The sequence below is a fragment of the Protopterus annectens genome, chromosome 5.part0 (assembly GCF_019279795.1).
Source record: "Protopterus annectens isolate FY-2018-M chromosome 5.part0, PAN1.0, whole genome shotgun sequence".
Taxonomy (NCBI): domain Eukaryota; kingdom Metazoa; phylum Chordata; order Ceratodontiformes; family Protopteridae; genus Protopterus; species Protopterus annectens.
Window position 1 is genome coordinate 1,763,153,290 of NC_056735.1, and position 23,879 is coordinate 1,763,177,168.

At 39.3% G+C, this 23,879-nt stretch overlaps 1 protein-coding gene across 5 annotated transcripts in view; it reads right to left on the reverse strand.

Annotated features, from left to right (window-relative positions):
• LOC122801886 (sodium/myo-inositol cotransporter-like) overlaps nucleotides 1–22,902 on the reverse strand; it is a 125,891-nt gene extending 102,989 nt beyond the window's left edge. For 2 of the 5 annotated variants that reach the window (XM_044071563.1, XM_044071562.1), the window contains exon 1: nucleotides 22,650–22,886. The gene's annotated coding sequence lies outside the window, so the exon portion shown is untranslated. Of the gene's footprint in view, nucleotides 1–22,649 lie in introns of all 5 variants that reach the window. The other 3 variants (XM_044071564.1, XR_006364816.1, XR_006364815.1) reach the window with 3 other exon arrangements.
• Nucleotides 22,903–23,879: the final 977 nt, after the last annotated feature.

Sequence of the window (23,879 nt, forward strand, 5' to 3'; positions counted from 1 at the left end):
GGACTCGGGGGAGTCCAGGTGCCTCCTCTTGCACCTTCGCTTGTGAGGAACCTCCTCGGGGGGGCTGTCTGAGGAGGTTTCACCAGCAACGTCTTGTTCCAATGGAACTACCTCGGACATCAAAGCAAGCTGTCCCTGGGGTTGGGTGATAGAAGTCGGACCCAACAGAGAAGGAGTGCAGGGTGGAGCCGTGGCAAGGGCCAGGGGCCTGGAATCTCACGACAGGGCCCTCTCCACCATGTCGAATGCCGAGGGAGAGCTGCTCTCTCTGGGATCCGAAAGCAGACCCTCGCTCGGATCCAACGGACGGATCGGAGCCTGCGCCGAAGCGATTGGTTGCGACGGACCAGCATGCTCCGACCTGGACGGAGCCGAAGACATACCAATACCCCCAGATCCAAAGCTCAGCCCTCGGCTCTGAGAGCTCGGATCCGAAGAAAATGGACCCGACAGACTCAAGGGAAGTGTCGGCGCCGAAGTACCCGAGACTATCGGCGCCGACACACCCCCGGCTCCAAGGCTGCCCGGCTCCGAAGACTCCGAACCCGGGAAACGGGATGGAGAAGGAGCTATCGGGGCAAAGAAGGGGGTCGAGCTCCCCCCCGGAGGGGGGGAGGCAGGAGCACTCCCATCTGCAGTTGGGCCTGGAGGAATCTTCTCATCATCCAGTCCAAATCTGCATCTGTGAGACTTCAGGTAGATCTCGACGAGGCCACTGAGGCGGGGTGGGAGTGTCGCCTTGATGACCTCAAAGGAGATCGGGTCTCCTCCTCCTCAGGACCCGGTGAAAAGCACGGGGACTGGATCCGAGAAGGAGGAGACCCAGAAGACATGGAGGGAGAAGACCGCTTAGCTGGGGGGGGCCGAAGCGGAGGCCTCGGCTTCTCCCTCCTCCTTTCTTTCCTGGCCTCCCTCTCCTCCGGGCCTAAGGCGGGAGGTTGAGTCCCGGCCGGGGGAAGGGAAGCAGGAGTGGCAGCCGCCGCAGCGGGAGCCACGGGAGAACCGGAGGCAGAAGCCGAGATCGGGGGCAGAAGACCCGCCAGAATCAGCTTAGACCTCCGGTCCTTGAGTGCCCTGGGGTTGAACGCTGCACAAATGGTACAACCAGAGGACAGGTGCTCAACCCCAACTGGGGACAGCTTATGGCCACACTCGGTGCACTTAGAAAACATCAACTTTGGGGCCTCAGACATACTAAGAAGGTAAAACCACACACACTAGGCCCCAAATACACACACAACCCTGACGGAACCACGAAGGAAGGGGGAGGTTAAATATGAAACAAAATAAATTAAACTAAGAGAGTTTTAAGTAGAAAAAGGGACCTGAACACACACTCACACCAAGAGTTAAAGAAAAGGGTCAGAAAAGTTAAATTTTTCTCACAAAGTGAACGAAAACACCTGGAACTCGGGATCAAGCTGCTGAAGTAAACCGCTGCAAACTAGATCTGGGGACAGTCAGGGTTGGCAGGGGATTATGGGTAGGGGAGGAGCTTGGAGCTCGGATCTAATGCTGTTGAAAACTGCCGGCTCGGATGTGAGGTTGGATCCAATTCCCATAGGTTGCTGCACAAATGAAGTTAACTACTTCAGATTCCTGGTTATTTATTAAAAACTTTTCGTGAACCAGGCAGGAATAATAGAAAAAGATCAAGAAATCAGGAATATGGACATGACAGTTATAGGGAATTTAACCTCAACTCACAGACATTCAAAAAAGGCTTGAAGTTCTGAAGTTTATTCCCATGGTTTTACGAAGTGGGTATGAGCTAAAATGTGAAATATTTAAATTTATAAGAAAATTGTATGTATTTAAAATCATATTTTGCACAAGATGTGAATGTAATTTACAGTGATAGTGCAGACAGTGATTCAGATTCAAGTAAAACAAGTTTTCATTCATGTGTTTCTGACTTTGAATCAGATGCTTATTGTAAGCTGAATACGGAAAATGTAACATAACAAGACTGAATTTAAACCTGTTTGTAAGGATGATGAAGTATTCAACAGTTTTCAAATGTATTACAGTTCTCTGTGTAAAACGAATATGAAATGGTGAGTAGAAACAGAAAAAATGTCAAATATAATCTAAGCAAGGAAGAGTGGCTGAGTTTGCAGAAACTTAGTTACAACAAGGAATTGATTTTTAAGCCATCGGACAAAGGGGGCAAGTTTGTGGTGCTCCACTATAGTCAATATTTAAATATGTGTTATACTCATTTGACAGATGCAAATGTTTTATGTGTCAGTAGGGATGGATTGCTATTTAGAAGCAGTAGCCATGTATAAGGAATTGTTAATGAAGGGACTGAGATTAAAATATTTCTCACATGAGGATGTATATTAAAAAATCTGCAATCAATGATAATACCATGGCATACATTTTGCATCCCTAAGATACACAAAAGCATGGAAGACCCACCAGGGCACCCCATCGTGTATGTGTGTGGCTATTTCACACATAATGTGGCCTTTTTTCTACATACATATTTGAGGGTAGCAGTAGAAAAACTATCCCCATATATTAAAGACTTGTTTGATTTTCTAGATAAGAAAAGGAGAATTAAATGGAAAAAGGGTCTGTTTTTTGTAGTTATCTTATACACAAATATTGAACATACACATGGACTAGAAGCCCTATTATTTTTTCTAAAGGACACTCCAAAGACACATTTTATTATAGAATTGGTTCGTTTTTGTTTAAGTCACAATATTTTTGACTTTAATGGAGAGTTATTTAAACAGCTTCAGGGAACGGCCATGGTGGCTGGATTTGCCCCATGTATGCCAACCTGTTTCTGGGAATGTTTGAGAATAAATACATTTATATTAAAGATTTTTTTAAACAACATGTATTGCAATATCATAGATTTATTATTGACTTAATATTTATATGTGAAGGGGGGTGAGATGAAATAGAGACTTTTGTTCAGGATGTACAGAAAAATCATTATAATACAAGATTTGATGGGATCCAAAGGGGTACAAAGGTAAACTTTTTGGATATAACATTAATAGGCATTAATGATGATAAAATTCAAACAGGAATTCATAGGAAGTTTGAAGAAAGTATTTCTTCATATATCAACTGAATAAAATCCAAAAAACCAGAACCATAAAAAACTGGTCAAGAAAGGAAACAGTCCGTGCAGCTTGCAATTGAATAATTGGATGTTAATTATTGAGATGATTATTTAAACAGTGATTGTGGATTTTTAATGCATTCTGAAGAAGTCTCTGACGAAAGTGTGTATTGAGTAAAATTTATTACGCTATTTGCTGTTTTGTGTGGTTTTTACCATTGCATTCATTTGCTTTCATAGTGCACAGTATTCTTATTTGTGCCTTTCAATTCTGCCAATTGCAAGCTACACGGACTGTTTCATTTCTTCATATATCTTCTAAATATTACATGGGGAAAGTTGTCACCCTCCTCATACGATTAAATCTATTCCATATGGAGAATTTCTTAGAATAAAAAGATTGTGTAGTGAAAAGAAAGAATGTGACAGGGAAATAAATAAGGCAGCTAAAATGTTTGTGGATAGGGGTTATGATGAATCAATGGTGGAAGAAAGTAGCAAAACAGGAGTAAAAAAGTCATTAATAATATATACAGGGGTGTGCAAAATCAAGAAATGCAGAAATTATTTTTTGTGACAAAATTCACAGTTTTTTCTGAAACTTTAGCTAAATTAGTTAGATATGATTGGACATCTTGGAAAAGAGTAAATATCTTAAAATAAAAGCAAATGAGTTCCCCATGTTTTCCTATTCAAGAGGTAGAAGCATCAAAGATTTTGTAGTGCATGGGAGGTTTCAGTTACCTCTTGACAATACAAGTTTAGAAGTACAAATGTAGGGCACTTTACCTTGTGGCAAGTGCATTTGTTGACAGTATGTTATACAGAGTTTTAATAAAATAAATGAAAAAAAGTTTTATTGTAATGGCACATTTTCCTGTGATAGTACAAGAATAGTGTATGGGTTGAGATGTCCCTGCGGTAAAGTATATACAGGGGGAAATAAGAGAAGCTTTAGGGAAAGATTAAAAGAACATGCAAGAAATATTAAAGGCAGGGAAGAAAACCCTGTCATTACATTTTAAAGAATATCATAATGGGAATATACAAGGCTTAGAAGCCACAGTTTTAGGGCAAGTGAAACAAATCCATGATTTAGATATAAAAAAGAAATTATGGAAGATGGAGTCTATTTTAATTTTAAAATTTAACACTTTAATTCCAAAAGGGTTGAACAGGGAATGCCATTGGAAATGTTTCCTTTAACAGAATAATGAGTGTGATATATTTAATTGATTAATTATGATTAAATTGTAGTATTTAAGGGTGAGAATAGGTATACTCTGTAAAGTCTGAACAGCTGAGGCTCTAGAGGAGTTATATTGGTGTGTTGCCTGGAGTCTGTATAACAGAGTTTTATCGTGTGATGCTGTGTTAGCTTTGAAAACTTTGGAAGGATATTTTATTGTGTGTACTAGCAATTATAAAGTATGTGTTTTGGTGCAGAGACTGTGATTTTATTGGACATCTGTTTTTTATTAAACTTCTGGAAAGGTAATCACTGGCTTTTTTTTTTTTTTTTTTTTTGTGGTGAACTCTGATTTCCTTTCTGTTTATGTAGAGCCTACCCAGTTCCCTTGGTGGTGTCTTAATTTCTACATGTGTGCAATCTATGGCACCCAGTACTTTGGGGTAGCGTGCCAGTACTTTGGGGTAGTGTGCTAGTACTTTGGGGTAGTGTGCTAGTACTTTGGGGTAGTGTGCTAGTACTTTGGGGTAGTGTGCTACATGGTAGAACTTCTGCTTACTTCTGGCCCTATCCTCAGGAGTACAGGGAACATATATGTGGTCACTGGCATGGTGGAGCACAGCATTTAGGAACTGATGGACGATCCTGGATGCTGATGCCTGTGACACCCCCAGCATAGGGAGAGTAAAGAAGAGTATGGGTATCTCAGAAATGAGTCAAATATATATATATATATATATATATATATATATATATATATATATATATATATATTACATACACACACATAGAGTCTATAAATGCATATAATGTATACATTTTTACATAAATATGGCCCTTTATGCATATACCAGTGTGTGTGTGTGCGCGCGCGCACATATGTGTATGTATGACATGTAAATACATAGTTACAGATCTATACCTATGCATGTAGCTATAGCTCTATATCTATGCATGTTTCTATCTGCGCACACACACACACACACACATATATATATATATATATATATATATATATATATATATAAACTGTCTTTCGGCTTTTCCCGGTTAGGGGTCGCCACAGCAGAACTCTGGTCCGCTAATGATTGGCAGTAGATTTTTTACGTGCTGGCTTGCCGGGTCTAACGCACGACCTTCAGCGAAGGAATGCCCAGTCACGCATGTCGACACACAGAAGACACTCTAACTGAGAATCGAACGTGCAACGTCTAACTGTGAGGCGACGACGCTACCGCAGCACCACCACCGCAGTAGATATATATATATATATCTATATATATATATATATATATATATATGCCCTCCTTCAGAAACCCAAAAGCTCACTTACCCGATTTCCAAAACGCTGAGACAAAAAGACTGATGACCGCCCAACACTGACATTCCGGAACCACTTGGCCATCCTGTTGAACTTTGCCCCTTATCCCTGCAGTAGTGCAATCTTCGAGTTGGTATATTTAGTTGGAAGGGGACGGGGGGCAAATGGGTTGGTTTGCTTTCCTTCAGTTTTACTATTTTGAGTGATCTCCATTTAAACGGCTCAAAGTGTCAAAACATCGATCTTATGGTCTCAACCATAAGAAATTCGAAGTTTTGAAACTTCAAAATTTAGAAGTAGATCACAATTATATATATATATATATATATATATATATATATATATATATATATATATATATACACACACATACACATATATATATATATATATATATATATATATATGCATTATATATACACGTGTGCATGTGCATGTGCTTACAGATTTTATATTTATATATATATATATATATATATATATATATATATATATATATATATACATATGCACACACACAGACACACACACAGACACACACACACACGGGCGTATATGTAGCTAGCTTGTCTTGGTCACCCCCCCTCCCAAAAAAAAAAAAAACACAATTATGAAAAAGCAGAACACCAAATCCAGAAGTTGTATTACTAGAAAGAAAATATCCAAAATATCATAGCAACAAATCCAAGCACCAGTTTTGTCATACATTTTTGCCGCATACCAAATTCCACTAGAAGCTTAACTTTTTAATTTGCATTTATAATGCCAGCTAGATGCTTTTTCCTTATACGCCTTTAGCAAACCACAGCTTTGCTGTAGCGTACACTCATGGAATCACAATTTGTACAGTTTCACAAATATTAATGAATGTGGCTCACTTTGTCTTCACTTGTAATGTCATCAGAAACGAAAAATGGTTCCATTTCTTCACAGTTATCTTCCAAAAACAGGGATTTCATATCAAATGTAGTCAAAGCACTATATTTTTCATTTTCTTCTTTTTCCTAAAGCACACATTTGTTCTTCCATTAACATTTTTAAAAAGCATAATCTAAATGTGATGTCCAGGACTTCTTTGGGGGCACTGTTATCTAGGGTAATTGCCAGACATGTGGTACAGTGGACCGCTATCTAGGGTAACTACCAGAGAAGTAGTACAGAGGAACACTGAGAAGCCTACCTCAATTTCCTAGTTGCACTAGAGTACTGTCTAATTAAGTGACTTGCTCAGAGTTACACAGTGGTTAAATGGAGGCTAAAAAATGCAAACCTTGGATTACAGGAAGCAAGCTCATCGGCAGTTAATAGCATTTGTCCTCTGTGCTACCTGACTTGCAAAAAAACAGTCTTGTTTAACTCATAACCTCTCACAGCCAAAGCAAGAATCTTATATCATACATCATAGAGAATTCCACCCATGAGGATAACGCATTCCTGCTGTTACAGTGGATGGACCTCCTCTTATCCTATATGAAAGACATACTTATAATGATAGCTCACCAAGACCAGGGCCATCCTGTATAAGATGCCCACCTATCTTTCCCTGCCTCTGGTGTAGCTGGTCTGTAGTTTCTTCCTTCTCTCCTCATTCTAATTCAGCATACCATATTTACAATTTGTAAGGACAACATCACAGTCCCTTATGAGATAGGGTCGGATGCTTAGCAGCTTGTGAAGGTGTTAATTACACAGCAGTCCTGTTTAGTGCAGCTGTGATATAATGAAGGACAGATATCCTCTTACAAAATCCATTGTTTTCTACATTCTAAAGAATCTAAGCCTACAAGGCCAAAGACCAAATCCCACTGTCACACTTCTACACAGGAAGTAGCCACTGCCCTAGTTAACGAACTTATGGTGACTACGAATAGAATTATTTTCATTATTAGTCTGTCCAAAAACAAACCCATGACATTCTGCTCAGGATCAGTGCTGCCAGCTGTTACTAAAAACGAGAGTGTTGTGGGCCTGTTCTAGCATTGCAGAGAGTCTGCAAATTCCAGTAGCCTGGGATTTAGCCTGAGCCAAGGCTCACATATGGGATTCACTGGACTTGGTTCTAAGAATCAGAATATAAACTACTAGGGCTGTCAAACAGCTGATGACCTGCAGAGAGCTGTTTATATTTTTCTCAATTACTGTTTGTGACAGTGTTGCATGCAACAGACTCCAGCTATCACTCTCACACATTAATCTCTACTTCAGTGTGAAGCTGTGGCCCCATACCAGACTGACTGACTGCAACCAATTCAGAACAGGATTGCTGAGTACGCACTTCTAGCAGCATGACATACAAGTCACCACTGTACAATATTTAGATATAATGCAGATTATGTGACCTACTGTTATTCTAAGATGGTAAGAGGAGGCTCTCTGTATCCTGGCGGACTGCCTCTGTTATGACCTTAAATCCACTTTTGAGCTTTAAATTCAAAACAGCCATCAATCCATGTAGGACTGGTGCCACCAACCTGAAATGGAAACAGCTGCACAGTCAGAGTTGTAGCAAGGGTGGTAGGAAGGGTGGAGCAAATGGGGCACCTGCCTCAAAGGCAAACTTGAATGGAGGGCAAAACATTTTTAAAAAGCTAGCAGTTTATCCTCAGGGCTCTATTTTGGGTCCTCTCCTATTTAATTTATTTATTAGTAACTTCCACACCTCCACTCACCAAGCTAGTTTTGTTCAGTATGCAGAACACTCAACATTAATATGCATAGCCTCAACAATAAATAAGCTCCAAGACATTCCCCAAAACTCTTTCTCCTCTGTAGAAACCTAGCTCAAAGAATCAAACCTCCTACTGAACCTCAAGAAAACTAAGTTAATGCTTTTTACCTTAAACATTTGCCAAAATTAAAAGCAATCTTTCACCACAAAGTCAGCAAATAATACTGTCACTGAAACTGTAACTCACAGTAACCTTTTGGACATTATAATAGATGACAGTCTCAAATATGACCAGCATAAACTACACAGCATTAAATCTACACACCAGAAACTAGGCTCCTCACTTTAATTTCTCCAAGTCTTTTGGGTTTCTAACACCATGACAGGAATGGACACCATTCCTAAGTCAAACTATAGTTAAAATTCATGAAACTGGTATTGTTTCAATCTTTGATGTCAGCCAGAAGTGCTCTTTGCAACACCCACAATGTGCCCAGATTCCCTTTATAGGATCAATGGATTCCTTACAGATACTTCAAAAACTCTAGCCACCACCTTCTTACTGCCAACTCTCTTATACGTCGCTCCTATCCTAACAAACTTAAACAATACTCAAAGAAAGAAACTCACCTCCTGCTACAATAAAATAGCTAAATTTGCCACCCTTCTCACTCATAGGACCCACCACTGTCATAGCTTAAAGCAATGAAACTGGTTTGAACTGCAAAACTACCTAACATATTCAACAACTCATTCATCATCCAGAAAAATGCCCTGTACTAAAAAGCACATTACTGCCCTACTGTCCAACAAGGGACCTCCATTCTAGTGACAAATTCTTAGTACTCACAAATAAGTGAAATAATGTTGCAGGAGACTCCCTCTACTCCCAATACGTTGCTAAATTCTGGAATAGTATCCCAACACAAATAAAACTCAGAAAAACTCAATAGTTTTAAATCACTGCTTAAGCAACATCTTAACCAGTCCTGGTCCTGCACAGTCTCATCACCAGGTTAAAACTTTATGTTCTCCTTATGATACTCTCCAAATACCCTCCTTAAACAGAATACTCTCAATCTCTCACTGAAATGACAAAACAATGTTTATACATAACTGCTGCTTGTACAATCCATAAAGTTGCATGTGGGCTTTCTCTTTAGTAACTTTTACCTCTGTAAAATCTTAGAATGTATAACTGTAACTACTGTATATGTATAAATGTAAATAGAAATGTAACTGCTCTGTGTTTAAATGGAGCTAAGTATAATGCAATATAAACAAATGGAACTTTTCTTCCCTGGCCGCCTCTGAAAATGGGCATTACTCAGTCGAACTTTCCTGGTAACCAAAGACAAATAAATGAACAAATAAATAAGTTTACAAGCTATCAATTAAGCATATGGTCACTTAACAGCCTCTAATATGCTGTCAAACTGCCTTGTTTATCTTAAAGATAGTTAAACTGCTAAAGTAATTAAAAAAAAAACAGATAGTTTATAAGCTATGTTATTAAAGAAAGCTAAACAATTTACAATATTTCATTAAGTGATGAACATTATAATCAGTTCTAGACAGTGGGAGCATCACACAGGTGTACTTCAAGGCACAAATTCCCTTGCTACAGACTAGTGTACAGAGACATGGACAGTACAGCCACCTCCTGCAGGCCTCAAGCATTTGGAAATCTTATTACCTTAATTACTTCTGCATTATCTCTGCAAGCATTTATCTATTAGGCTGGAAAGTACTTTAACACCTATTATTTCTGTAGGTGCTTATGACACAATAAGCTTCTCATTCACTTAGAAAATACAGTCTATATCACATCCTGCTGTTATACTAATTCACATATTAATTGCCCTATGCTACATGAGATTTTGTGTACAAACTACACTACGTGTATCATTTCCTGCTTGCCATAACCTTCCATATTTCATGTGGTCAGTCTCAACATTATTTTAGCACTAGTGTCTACTCGCTCACTTTCAGAACAACATCGCTACTGTGTGCTCATGGTAAAGAGTGGATGTTTTTCACTTAATTCTCCAGACTAAAACATCAAGTGGCATTTTTTTTGCATTAATTGAAAAAAAAGAGATAAAGAGAGACAGAGGAGGGGAAGATATAAAAGAAACTTTTTATCAGTATTTTAGATAAAAGCATGCTCCTCCCTCTGCACCCCCCTTTATACGTGGCCTGTACTGGCTTCACCCATTATTTAAATGTTACAACTTTAACTTAGCAAAGCCTCAGTGAAAAGGCAAACCGCAAGCATTCCCTTTTAAAAATGTGACATTGCAACTGAACATTACAGTAGGAAGATGGGGTACATCGGGGGGGGGGGGTCCCCTTGCCAAAAGTCTAAGTGTGCAGTTCATTCTTTTACTTCTTGGAGATTCAATGAAATGCTATCTCAACATTATAGTTTTAGCACGTGTAGATTCACTTACATGAATGTTATGCTTTTCCCGTGAACTCTAGCTATCCTGCCATATGGGAAAAGCTCAGTGCACAGTTATTTAAATAATTATGACTGATGATGACAGTAATACCCATTTGTTAGTCAGGTAGTACCACTGGACACACAACTCCTTTTCAGGGGGGACACAAGAGCACTGCCTGGTTAACTGACTTGCTCAAGGTCACACAGTAGGCACAAGAGGGCATCAAACCCTGCACCACAGCAACTAGAGCTCATGGCCTTAACTCACTACACCAACTACCAGAACTGACTGAAGCAGACACCTGTATTTCAAAAAAAGGGGTTACTAATGGTGTCTCACAGGGCTCTGTACTGAAGGCACTTCTTTTTGGCTTTTTTCTCAGCTCAAAAAGCAGGAACTGAGTCATGGATAATCATACATGTGCAGATCTGCAAAAGTGGGTCATAGGTTCATAGGTGTTTACTAGGCTAACAGCCACAAGGGCCTTTTAAGCTTAGCCATGCATCCCAAATCTCTGACAAGTTCTGATACCCTTGATAAGTGTAAGCATGGGCCTGGGAGAGGAACCATTTACAGGTTACCTGTGTCCATTAGAGACATAGGTGCCAAACTAGGGATGAATTTCCGATTTCCCATCCAGTTGTCCAAGTTGAACTTGAAATACAATTATTTTACTAAAAATATTCAGAAGATCCTAAAGGTAGTCTACAAAAAATGTACAACTGGGTCTGTAGTTGTGACCTTACCTTTATGTCAGTAAATGCAGCCTCATGAGACTTTGCAAAAAAAGACATGTATTTTAATTATAAAATAAACTGTTAAATGATAAAAAAACTCTAGGGAAACAGTAAACAATTCAAACTCTGACCAATGTGCACCAAATAGGGTAAGAAACACTTATTCTGTAACTAATTCAATGCTGGTAGACGTACTTGGTTACTCCAGAGAAGTCTTTGTACTATTTTATACTTCCCTGATCCAACCAACTGTTAAACTTAATGCTGTGTTAGTAGCCTTCAAACAAACTACTTAAAAATAACTTGAAAATGTACAACTCCTTACTAAAAACAAAAACCATATGATTAGTACTAATTCAATGCTGGTGGACGTACTTGGTTACTCCAGAGAAGTCTTTGTACTATTTTATACTTCCCTGATCCAACCAACTGTTAAACTTAATGCTGTGTTAGTAGCCTTCAAACAAACTACTTAAAAATAACTTGAAAATGTACAACTCCTTACTAAAAACAAAAAACATATGATTAGTAAATGGAAGTATTTAGAAAGGTTTCAGGAGCTACCGTTACCGTTATATTCTGTTTCTTAAGTGGTACTAACAGTTGACCTGGCCTGTAAGACAACATCTGATCTAGCTTTACTTGAAAATCAGTGCCTAGAAAGCATTACTGGTACAGTAAACACCAGTGTAGGGAACCAAATGTAAAAATAAATTTCAGTAATATAAAAAAGTGTAGCATACATATTATCCAGCACCTTCAAAGGCAATGGAATAAGCATCCCTATACAATCACAAAAAATTCACGCATTAAATTCCATTAAAAATAGCCTTGATTCACATATGGGAAAAAGAAAACATCAACATGGGAGTACATCACTCAAATTATAAAGAAGAAGAGGACATAAGTTTTAAACTTACTGTGTTTTAACATGCTCTACAACTCTGACTGTAAAATACATCAAGATATATGCCATTCTTATAGTCTCCTGTGTGTGTTTATATTGCGTTCCTTATGATTAACTTATCATTCACGTGTCCCTATATAAACAGTGCAAAGTCAGTCCAGCCTAATGTGCCTCACACATTAACCACTGCCATGTATTGTTACTGAAGGAGGTCCAAGGGACCATCCAGCTTTCACAGTTAAGGAAGGCATATATAAACAGCTATATAATGAAAGAAAGGGAAATATACAAATACATACAATATCTTGACAGTAAAAGAGAGAAAACTTGAAATCTCTCTAACAATATATGAAACATACTGCAGGCTATCTCTAACAATATATGAAACATGCCACAGGCATTCTCTCTAAGAAACTATGAGACATACCGCAGACCTTATCTCTTCAGGTTATAAAATATGTGACACGCATTAGACACGGCAAAATGTACAAATTCCATGATCCTTAGTTATACTGTTTAGTAAGGCTTCTATACTCGTATTCATTTCAATTCTTCCGTCTTCCCATTATTTCTTCTTCCAGAGGATGGGAATCTGTTGTGCATTTTTTTTAAAAACCAACAACATTCTTTTATTGCTACTGTTCCTGATGCTTCCGCGATTATTTTTCTTCGCTTCTAACCACAATAAGATTATTCCCTCATAAGTAAAATTACTACACCCCTGGAGATTTCTGCAATACTTTATGAGGTATAGCGACCTTTCTCTGGGTATAAATTATGTCACCAGACACCTTGGTTTTGGTGCTTCATGGTATGAAATGCCATAAATGCTTTTCTAGAAATTTGCATTGTTTATCTGAGAAGGACAACCTCACTGATTTTTAACTTCACTTCACCAAAACATTCCACACCAAACACGTGTCTTTAGCAGGGCACTTATTCTTACACCATTTCACAAAAGTGTCTTCAAAAGGCCATCTCACTGACAAGAGGTAGGGCATCTGTCTACACCATTAGCAGCCCAGGTCTGTGAGCAGACTCTAGCTGTCAGTACGGTTAGCTGGGTGACAGGATAATACTACATGTGGCCAGCTCTCCAGTCCCATAAGAGGACAAGAGAGAATAACCTGATGCCTGTGTGATCTCTGGGGGGGGGACCAGAACCCTCCCAGGTTATCTCAGGCTAATGAAAGGTGATGAGGATGATAATGCAAATGTTACTGCATTAACCACTTGCACATCTAGAGCGAGAATGATGGCTCTAAAGCTCCACGCTTGCTATCCCAATTGGATCTCTCGATCCCTAGACTTGGTAGAGAGTTACCATTGAGGAAAACTTTGCAAGGAGTCAGGAGGCACATAGCACAGAGTCTCCTCTGGGGTACCCTGTAGCAGCAACTGGAAGAACCAGGGATAGTCAAGCAGGAAAACCAGGACAGAACAGCCTGAGGGTGCATGGGTGGGGGAAGGAGGAGTAGTGGCTCCAATTAAACCACAAATTTCTTGATTCTCTATGAGGTGGCAGAGTTACAGATCTTATTCTACATGGGCAGAAGTGACAGACAAAAGGGAAAGGCATGTCGTCTGTCAAAATCTCACATTACCCAAGACAGATAAGGCTCAGTATGGACTACTACATTTTAAAATGCTAGCTTTACCTTGTCACAGATTGCATGGCACACAAGTAGCTGTTTGCTTTGGGATGTACCAAAGCAGCAAGGGCTGAAAGGGCAATGTGGGTCTTCAACTGTACTGCCTTATTTTATAATGTGAGAGGGACGAGGTCATGTTGAGAGTTCTGGTAAGCTGGTATGTAGTCTCAGCAGATAATATAGATCAAATAAAGCATCTAGTTACAGTGTTATGGTATCTTTACTGCAGTAACAGTTTTTGAGGAGTATATAAATACTGAAATCAAATAAATATGTTTAATGTTAAAACTTTCTCAAAGAAGTTATGGATTTTGGGGTACAGCATTGATCCCCACAGACCTTTTTTAGACTGAGATAATCACCCTGCAACTGTGATGTAAATTACAGTAAATAAATACAGAGGAATAATGTGCTAATGACTATTCTTGGCAAGATGACTGTCTTAGTCTTTCAAAAGATTTACCCAAACCAGAGGCTACCATGCCAGTAGGCAAACGTAATTAACATCAGAGGTCCCACCTGCTAAAAGTAAAACATTTACTGACTTTTACATTTAACATTGCAAAAGTGAAAAAGAAGAAGAATCTCCCAAACACTGAAGAAAATTCCACAAACTATCACCCTTAGAAATTAAAAAAAAAAAAATCCTGTCCAGCTGGCCCCTATATACTCTGCCTCTTAATATGCCCCCACCAAGTACTACTTCCCTTTCTTGCTGTACGTTACGAGGCATAACCACAATAACCACGAGATGATACAAGTGAACAGAATATGCTGTTCACTTACAGGACAAGGTTCTGCGCCCTCTGGTGCCCAAGGAAGCAATGGCATCCTTTCTACTGATAGTAAAAAGGAAATCCTAGTCAGAGATGGTTAAGACTAACCATCAGAGAACTAAATGGAAAACTACACAAATAACTTGAATGGAAATGTAAAACTTCAATGCGACTGCACTTGATACTGGACTCTTTTTTTTTTTTTTTTTTTTTACAATACAAGCTCACATTTGGCTGGAAGATATAAATAAGTTAACTCAACTGTTGAACTCTAAATATCTAAACATTGCTGATCATGCTAAAACTATGTACCTTGCATACCAAACTGGATCATATTTACTCAGCCATATGGTTACATCTAAAAACCGATGAAAGAACCTCTTAAAACGATGTACCTTGCATACCAAACTGGATCATATTTACTCAGCCATATGGTTACATCTAAAAACCGATGAAAGAACCTCTTAAAACTCATGCTAGAGAACCCATTTCATCATAAATATCATGTTGACAAAGACATGTCCCAACTTACCTCCTAACAGGCAACTTCCTAGTACCCTGGGCAGCTGTACATCACTGGACATCTGTGGGGTGTCTTGCATATCAGTAAGTAGCATGGCCATGGTTATCAGATGTTGCTACGGCAAGTAAAATGATTTTCAGACTGAGACAAGAAGACCAATTTTGGAATACTTCAAGCAAGCATAAGACTGCAATCCATGTGGACCAAGGTAACAAAGATCCAGCCATCATAATAAAAGCCATTATAAGTTCCTCAAGGAAGAACAGTCACAATGTCTTTCTGTCAAGTTTCCTTGAAAGCACACTTACAAAAATCTTTTTTTTCCCTCCTAAGGGGTATGACATTGGCAGTGACTGTAAAAAGCTTACTCCTCCCCTTTTTTCATCCAGGGTTTTTGGTATACGGTGAGAACAAACAATTTCACACTAAAACCGTGTCTTGCCAAATTCATGCTAATTCTGAAGAGTTCTGGTTACAGTCAGCATCATAACCTGCTACTATGATGTTTAGTATATGTTCCCCTAATTCACCTAAATGTTTTGCAACTAGTTCTGCCCATGTTACATTCCAAGACTTCACAAGCATCATACTGCACTAAATGCTTCAGCCTCTAATAACGCTGCAAAGCTGTATTCAGTGCAAGTTCATACTCTCAAACAACTACAGTGCAAGCTGATTTCTGAAAAGTAAAATACCACATAGTAACACCTCATCCCTGCTACAAGATTCTACAGCAGCTGGCATACTCTACCTTGACACTGCACAACCTGTTTATCAACGCAGTCTGGAGTTTCATGTTCAGCAGCCTGCTAAAAGCATGTCGTCAGACATTCAGGAAACACATATCCTACATACACCTAGTATACCATTAGATTTACTCTTTTAAACAGCTGATGTGGCCTTTTCTAAACCTCCAGAGGACTGTACACTGGCATTATCATACCTCCTTACAGCCAGCATCTAATAATGAATTAATAAATTCTTCAAGTTTAACCTGCCATAGCAGTACCACATGACAACAGTCAGAGTAAAGGGTGTAGTGAAGAATTATTGAGTAGAATTCACCTTTAACACAGTTCTTGCATAGTTGCTTAGCTTTGTGAAATATGAGACATTTACCTTTACAGACTTTTCAGTACAATGTTTAAGTCCATATCATAGCTGAAAATGGCCCTTACATGATCCCACATTCCCACTTAATAGTTCATGTAAAGTAAGATGCACAAGTCTATCTTTAGTTGATTAGTATGAGAAATCATGTACAACTACTTTACAGTAAGAGTTTTTTTTGTTTAATTCCTGAGAAACAACTAGATTCGTTAGAATTCAAATTCACTTTTCAGAGACGTAGTCAGTCAGGTAAGTCTACTCAGAAGGAGAGCAACTACAAACATCCTATTTGCCAGAAAACTCTTCTTAATTATTCCTAATCATACGTCAGAAACTGCTCAGCTGCACAGTTTAACTGTTGGAACCTCTCCTACAAAGTAATGCTTTATCAAGCTGTGTGTAGACCAATGTGTTTGCTAGCGGTCGGTTGTCTGTGCCAATGAGGATTACAGCAGTGAGCAAAGAAACATTTATTACAGTCTACAATTCAGACTTTACACTAGTCTTTACTAAAATATAAATGGAACAGTCAGATTCCCCTCTACTCTCAATAAAAATACCACATAACTTCAGCAAGCCAATTTGCTATCATGTAAAATAAATGCAAGGGTGACTTCAGTATCTGTTATACAAGTCTGGTGCCAGTGAATGCTTGGAGTATTGAAAATCCTTGCAACTTTGCATTCGGTAAATGCAGTCCCAATCTTGGCTGTTTACTTGAGATAAATACCGGGATGATGCCAGGAATATCTGATTACCTATAAGTATTCATCATACTCATGGTGTCCTGGCTTCCAACTGCCAGTAAGTGTATCTCATAATAACAACACTGAGAAATAGCTGTCAGTAACATTATGTAGTAAAGTAGATATAAAGTCACATTGGTACCATTAGAATGATGCAAGCAGTCGTCTTTGGCCATCTTTTACACTGTATGAACTGTATACTTTAGGTTCAAGTCTTGGGAGGCTACACAAGCTTGGCTTCTTATTGCTAATCTACCTGAAAAAGTGGATTCTATTGCTGCAACACTCAACACCTGTAAGGTCCATGTGTGTAGGGGAGGATGGTATAAGCATCCACCATAAGGGAAGGTTGTGCTTTCAGTGGATGGTCAGCTTTACTGTCTATACCCCTTCAGCACTCCTCATCTGCTCCCTTTAGACATGACTATATCCTTTAAAATGGGAAAAGGGACATCAACTGTGGCTGGGTACACAAAACCAGTATGATCTAAGGATGGAATACCGCGGGGGTTGAATATTTAAAGGAAAGGGTAGGATTCATGAATCTGTGCTGTTTATGAAAGGGAGGGAAAGTAGCCATAAAAAGGAGGTGCATAGGCTCTATTATAGGGAAGACTATACTGGAACACCCAAGATTTCATGTGCAGAGTAATTATAAGTTGCAGGAAGTATTCCCCTTGGCAGCAGTTACAGGCTCTTCTGTCTAAAAACTCTTATTTTTCATTATTTTTACAACTTACTTTTTTGCCATGAACAGACTGGAAACTTATCAATGCACTATGATTCTGTGTGAATACAACTATTGTTTTTAAGCCACAGACATTATCCAGATAAGAAAGCTTATACTTTCATCACTGTCTTAATAACTATGCCACTGTCATAACAAGAATGATGATACACAGTGGAATAAGTTACTTTTGCTTAAAAAATGAATCTGATGCTTTCTAAAACAAAAATGTACAGTGCATAATTTATTATTTATTTATAATTTTTTGAGTGGGTTAGTCCCACTAGCCTAGTAGCCTCTTTTCATGGGAAACCCAAAGTGGTATATACATATATATACATATATATATATATATATATATATATATATATGGTACAAGGGGAAATTTGGCAGCTGCATTAGGAAACTTCCCCTACTAATTTTGATAGATGCTGTGGGATCTTTTAAATCCATGTCAGCTACTACCAACTCAAGCAGATGGAACTGTGGTTTACAATGTCATCTGAAGGATGAGCCAAGCCTTGTCCCTGGTACTGAGCTGTGAAATACCAAAGGAGACAGTACCAAACTAAAACCAAGCCTTGCCATCATGCTCAAACATCCATCTTCAACTATCTTTTCTATAATGAGCTGTGCTATTATCGCTGCTGTACTTCTGCTACCTGCTCAGCTTCACTCCCTGCACCATCATCATCTGCTGCACCTCTCTTTCGCCATCTTTTCTGCCCTATTGGTAGCAATCTCGGCAAACATCAAAGACTAAAGCAATACTAATTTCATGAACTCTAAAAACATCCTGACTAAGGAATGGGGTCAGTTCCTAGCATAGTATTAGAAACCCAAAATATTTTGAAAAATTAAAGAAAGTAGGGGGATCATAAAGAGAACCTGACTTGCACCCTCCTACTTTGAATGCATCTGTTGAAGGACCTTAAGATCTGGATTTTAAAGGGGATGAAAACCCAGAGAGATCTTAAATCATAGAATCATACGAGTTGCAAGGGAACTGAGCTGAAAGGCTGTATCGGCCTTGTCTCTCTTTTCAAGGAAGGCCAAGATCAATATTTACAGCAAACCATTCATGAGCTCTCAATCTCACACTATTGAGGAAAAAATAAGTATTACAGGTACCTTTAGCAAACCTAAAAAATAAGTTGTTTCATGTTTGCATTTTGGTACACAAGATGTCCAACAAGAACATTCAATTTTATTGAGGAGGTCCAGAACACAAAAGTAATCTGAACAGTTATCTGCATACTGGAACAAAAAAAGATTCAGATTCCAGTCTCTAGCGTAACAGCAAAGCTCAACACCCTCACCACTTTGCGATTCTGTCACCTTTGCATGGCTACACTGTGGTATCTACACATTTGCTCCAGCTAGTTATAACAGACTTCTGAACATGCCAAGGATACATTTAACACCGCTATTGTGCTTGATTTTCTGGGTCACCGAACTGCTGCAGTTATTCTGTAATAGTTTCTTTTACTATAAAGTCAGAGAGAACATCTCAAAAAAGCTGAAGAAATGGTCTCACATATATATAAAAATAGATATAAATGTACTTGTTCAAAACAGACATCTTCTGTATCTGCTTCTTCAGTATAGTCACCAAAGCCATTGATGAGGGAAAGGCAGTCCATACAGCCTACCTCGATCTGGCGAAGGCCTTTGATACAATACCCCACTCGGGTATCATTGAAAAACTCATCAGCTTAAATGTTAACCCATACATCACAAGATGGGTTGCAAACTGGCTGAGTGACAGAACCCACAGGGTCAGAGTTGCTGGCGCCATGTCAGACTCAAAGCCTGTCACAAGTGGTGTACCACAGGGCTCAGTCCTGGGCCCACTCTTGTTTGGCATCTACTTTTCCGAAGTACAAGCAAACACAGGAGGGTTATGGCTGACAAAGTTTGCAGATGACTGCAAACTGGGCGCCATAGTAGAAAACACATCTGACACAGATATCCTTCAGAAGGCTCTCACAGAAACGGATAACTGGTGCCAGAGCCATGGCCTAAAGTTAAATGCCAAAAAATGCATAGTCATACCCTTCGGGAAAAACAAGGTTACCCCTAGCTACCAAATAGGTGGCAATCCACTGAGTACAGAAGAAGTTATCAGGGACCTGGGGACCCAGGTTGATAGTAGTCTGTCATTCGACACCCATGTAGCTAAAATAGTTAGGAAGACCTTCTACATTGCCCACCTTATCATGAAGGGATTCTCATCTAGATCAAGGGAGGTCATAGTCTCCCTATACTCATCACTCATCAGACCAATGATTGAGTACAATGCCCCATTCGCAATGTATCTGACCCGACACTTGCAGCAGCTGGAGAGGCCACAAAGTTCCTCACCAAAAGGATAAAGGGTCTCAAACATCTGTCCTATGCTGCCCGACTGAAAGAACTCCAGCTCTATTCAGTCGCCACGCTTGCTCAGAGGTGACCTTTGCCTAACATACAAGGCCATGTCAAACCCAGATTTGATGAATATGCTTCACCTCAAAAATCTAGATCCATCAGAACCACAAGGGCGGGAGACTTAAACCTCGACACGGCTATTAATAGGACGTGCTGGAGGGATAGATTCATCACCCAAAGACTCCCTATGCTGTGGAATAAAATCCCGGTATATGTGAGGCAGAGCACCTCGCTGGCCTTGTTCAAGAGAAATCTTGACCAATGGATGGGAGATCGCAGATATACCCCAGGGATTACCTCAGTGTCACTGCTCAACAGAGGCACAGCAAAATAATGGGTATAGTTCCCCATACTAAAGGGGTGGCGTAAGCCACAAAACTATGGGCTAGGCTTGTAAATGCCCTCGGGCAGATAGCCTAGTATGAACCTATGAACCTATGAACCTATGAACCACTGAAATGTAATACTTGCTGCTTTTTCTTTTATCACTTTTAAAAGCCTAAGAATACAAGAATGCAAAATGCCCCCTTCTGCACTTCTGGATCCATGTGAATAAACTACACAAGTTCACACTCAAGGAAGGAGCAAGTAGTCAAATACTTTGGCCATACGTTTCTTTCAGTTCAAATATCTCTTTTTGCCATAGTGCTCTCCGATGAATGGAATCCATACATACTGGGCACTTATTTGAAATGCTGGCATTTTTAAAATGTTGCTCTCTTCAGTAATCTGAAATTCTTGAAAATATGTTCATTTCCCGGGGTATGGAAACCTGTTACTGACTCTATATTCTCTTTTATCTTGCATGATGCACCCACCTTTCCTGGCAAACAAAGAATGTATCCTTGGCATATTCGCTTCTTGCGAAGGTAACTGAAATGTTAAGAGATACATAGCAGCTGCACAACTGGAATACTATACCAAAAAGTCAGAAAAAAAAATACTGTACACAAAGCTACCTGGTTATTCAAGGATAGAGATATAACAACGGACTACATCTGCCCCCACTCCGCATCACTGGAGCAGTCACCCGCCACCTCTCATTTCATAAACGTGTTTGTTCTCCAACTGTTTTTTTAGGGAAAACAGGTATCTTAGCCCCCACCCCCAACATATTCGGACAATGAGACGTCATTTCATACGATTATGATATAAATAATCAAAATATGTGTTGAAACCCCAATTTTCTCGTGTATTACACTCCCGTCATTTTAAGTGGGAATTTAACTACATCTAGTGTTTATTTTGTAACCTTCAGATTAGTTCTAAACATATGAGTACAGTGAAAACTGCAAAATGAAGCGATCGTATTCAGATGAAAAGGAGAAATCAAGGTACTTTTTATTTTTCATTGGCTTTCCCCATCACACAACTCATATACATTTTTTTCAGTTTTACATGACCGTGGTTTCTAATGTTGATTAGTGTTGTTGTATCTTTTGGCTTTTCCCGGTTAGGGGTCGCCACATTAACTCTTTCCTTCTGTTGATTTAGAAGGAATAACAGTGTTTATCAACACACGATTTTTGTGGTTCTCGTCAGAGACCAGCATAATGTTTTTCAATTATAAGGCAACCACATCGCTTACATTCTAAGGACAACCCAAACACGCGTATGACAGCCAACGAGCAACAGATGATGCGCGTGCACAAAGGCTAACCCTCGCGGAGCTGCGGGTAATCTTCCATTCCATGAACAGGTCTGAGAAGAGGGAGGTAATTGTAGCAAGGCTGTTCCCGTTACCTACCCTTCATACACTTGTAGCTTTGCATTCTCTTTACAAAATCATGAGGTTGAAAGAGAAACATAGGTCGCTGATCAGACCAAATTATTAACCCTTGCACATTTCTGATACTAACAGCTGTCATTATTGGTATGATGTACACAGCAATCTGTAAATGTTAAAACTAAGCTGCTACTACGGGTATGATGTATATACACACACACACACACACACACACACACACACACACACACACACATATATATATATATATATATATATAGATAGATAGATAGATAGCAGTCTAAAACAGATAGCCGCAAATGGATAATAGTACCGTAGGGGGCACAAACACTATACCAACACTGCCAGCCCCTAATCTTCAAGCACAAAACTTCCTCAGTGGTGCCATCGTCTAACAAAGTATATTTACGTTTAGTACATATGCAAGAAAAAAATGACAATTTCATTTTAACTTACAGAAATGTGAAAAAAATTGAATCGCAAAGGTTAATAACAAAATGCAGCTGTCCAAATATATTTCATAAAATCTAACTATGATGTCCATTTTCCTACTCTACTTTTTTACCACTTGTGGATGATCTTACCTGAAGGTTACCTTTAGCACTTCTAGTGCATTCATTCTATAGGAAATCCTCCTTTATTTTACAGGTTAAACACATTCTATTAGTCCATTTACCAAATGCTCTGTTTTTAAAGGAGGGGAAAGTTCTTTTACAGGCACATACTAACCCGCGAAAGGCTTCAAGAGATACAGAAGATATATTTTCACCATTTACAGATGTCCATACTCCTGCCAAACGTCCACCTCCCCAATCTGAAGCTTATTGTGGTGACCTATCACTCTAAATACTTTTTCCTACCACACCCCCCAAGACTAGAGCTTCTTACATATTAATTAAGTGCAGCGAGCATGCGTCCAGCTCGCCTTTTTATAAGCATTTTTTTTTTGTTAAGTATAACACATGCCACGCCCACTTTTTAGGAAAGGACAAGGCGAAAATGTAAAGATAAGGTAGGGGGATATCACACGCAGTAGACCGCTCTGTGTGTTTTTCTTAGCATGTGTACCGGGCGGCAAACACACGCGCACATACCACCATACTTCTACAGTTCATATTTCAAGCACATGCTTGAGAATTTTTATGACACTTTCTCAATTTCTTTGAGGGGGGATGTTACTAAAGAAAAACAACACAATGGCACATTATTGCGGCGTTAAAATTCGGGTTAGCTCGGCCGTCAGATTCCACTTTGAAATCGTTAATAGTTACGTGAAAAGATAAACACGGTTGTTAAGATACGTGATATTTTGTGTAAATAAGCATTTGCAGTGTCGCGTGAGCAAATATTACCTGTCAAAACTCTTGAGAATTAAACATAATAGCAATGAGTCGCACAGAAAACATAGCAGGGAAGGAGATGCCTACTCTAATTTTTCTTATTTTTCAGGTACTAGATTCCGGTTAGCGATAACGAACCACTCTATGGGTTTACCTGCCCTGCTGTCTGCTGAGCAACGTATGTTAGTGTCTAGTGATAACTAATGTAATGTCTTTATTGGTTTAGTTTCTTTACTTTGCAATGTAAGTGCAATAAGAGGAACAGAATAAATATAAATGCCAAAAAACAGAGCGGTATAACTGTGTACCCCCCCCCCCACACACACACACACACACACATACATTTACGGTGGGTAAGCAGGAAAACATAACGAAATTAATGGGAAGACCACTACAGCTTCTTGCGATCTCGGAGGCTGAGGATTTAAGAGTCGGTGGGGGCGGAACGGCAAGGTGTGTGTGTGTGTGGGGGGG